Genomic DNA, 1,943 nt, shown 5'->3' with positions numbered 1-1,943 from the left:
TTTTTTTATGCTTTACATTGTATATTTGTGTTAAAGTTGTGTAAGACTCACTTTGTCATACTCACAACAGAACCAATTTCCGAATGATCTCTGGGAATGTAACTGGTTTCCAAGTCAGGGAGTTAATGTAGTTAATGAGAGACACAACACAGAAACCAATGTTCATAGATTTAGTGAGCTCAAAGAATAAGAAAGAAATCACTGGACTGCAGTTTGGAAACTTCTTTCCTAGTCCTAGCTGTCCCACAGATATGGTGGTGGGATTCTCCTCACTTTTCTTAGCCTACTGTCTTGCTCTACAACTGGCAAGTACTAACTAACTGTCTCCTAGAAGGCAAGTGCACAGTCCAGGACTTCAGATGCTGAAAGTCTGGAAAAGAGGGAATCTGGGCTAAATAACCTTTAAGTATTCTGTTCCAGAGTTAATATTCTATGATATGAACAGGAGTATACTCCTTTTAGTGTCCTGAGACTAATATACAAATACTTCCAAATGACAGCAAAAGAGAATTATTAAAAGTTTCATATGAGAACATTGGCAAAATAACTATTAAAAATCAGAACCAGGTTTTCTGTATTCATTCAGCAAGTGATTCAACTGTAGAAGGAAGCTTTTAGCATTATGAAATCCTGTATTTAACCATGATTTTTTTCTCAGCATTCTCTTTTAATTTTTATAATCTTGAATAGATTCCTTTGTCTGAAGCTTTTTGTGCATTCAGATATTTTGTGTGATTCCTGATGTGATCAGCAATGAAGGTGGCAATGCAGCAGTAACTATGATCATAACCCTCCTGTAATCTAAAAACAACAGGGGTTGTCTTTTCTGTACAAGCTGCAATGAAGTTACATGGGAGAGCGATCCATCCACAAGGAACTGGTCATCTTTTCCTTGATTAATCAGTATGTCCAGCTGAGAACTTGGATGAGACTTCAAAAGATGAGTTGCATCCTAAGTCTTTCACCTACTTTGATCTTTTCCCAAATAGCCAGTAAAGGCTTTTTTGCCCCAAGGACAGAACACTGGGTTTCTATTTGAAGCAAATGCTGACACAGATTTGTATTTTCCAGGATTCTTCAAAGCTCAAATCAGAGCTCCATGACCTCCCATGGAGTAGCCAAAAATAGATGTCTTTTATGGTCCACAGGAACATTGGCATTCGTGAGTTGGGGAAGTTCCTCTGTACATTAGAGTACATCCTGTAATTAGTTTTCCAAGGATCTTCAGTATCATTCAAATTAAACCTCACTCCACTGCAGACGTCCCAGACATCAACTTCTCCTTTAATATTGCGTCCACAAGTGCTGAGATCTGGAGTGATGACAACAAGGTCATGTTCTGAGGCAGCTTGATGATAACCACATTTTAATATAAAATTTTGTTCTATGCAAGTTAAACCAGAGAGCCAATACTGGGCAAGGCACTTTTCACTTTCTGCCTTTGGTGGTAAGTAGACAATACATTTCATTTTACATTTTAGCTCCACACTCTCGTGTTCACAAACTTTCTGTAATCCCCCAAAGCACTTGTTGCTGGAAATCTGCTCTAATGTCATTCTTCTCCTCTTTAATTGGTATTTGCTTGTCTGTGCCACAAGACTGATCCTTGGGTGCTTTGGAGGCAGTTTCGCTACCCGGATGTCCACCACATTTCATTTCTGTGCCACCTCATTCCCTGGAAAATCCTTTCATGTTTCACTCAACATTGACCCACTTCACTCGCTATATGCATTGCTTAATTATCACTGTGTCTATGAAACCTTTGGAGAAAACATGTCCTATAATTAACTTTTCAAGCTGAACAACACCCTTTGCCTTATAATACTTCCTAGATGACACCTTATGTGTAATCGTCACCTGCATTAAGGTGATGATGTTCTTATGCTCTTATCTCCTTAACTAGGGTTTTATAGCATTCCTATCAAACAAATTTTGTTTCTGGG

The 1,943-nt window shown here is 38.4% G+C and overlaps 1 pseudogene; it reads right to left on the bottom strand.

Annotated features, from left to right (window-relative positions):
• Positions 1-674: 674 nt before the first annotated feature.
• On the bottom strand, positions 675-1,559 carry LOC101573012 (annotated as a pseudogene).
• Between the last annotated feature and the right edge of the window lie 384 nt (positions 1,560-1,943).

The sequence above is a fragment of the Octodon degus genome, unplaced genomic scaffold (genome assembly GCF_000260255.1).
Source record: "Octodon degus isolate 3935 unplaced genomic scaffold, OctDeg1.0 scaffold00159, whole genome shotgun sequence".
NCBI lineage: Eukaryota > Metazoa > Chordata > Mammalia > Rodentia > Octodontidae > Octodon > Octodon degus.
This window is presented reverse-complemented; position numbering and strand designations above follow the sequence as displayed.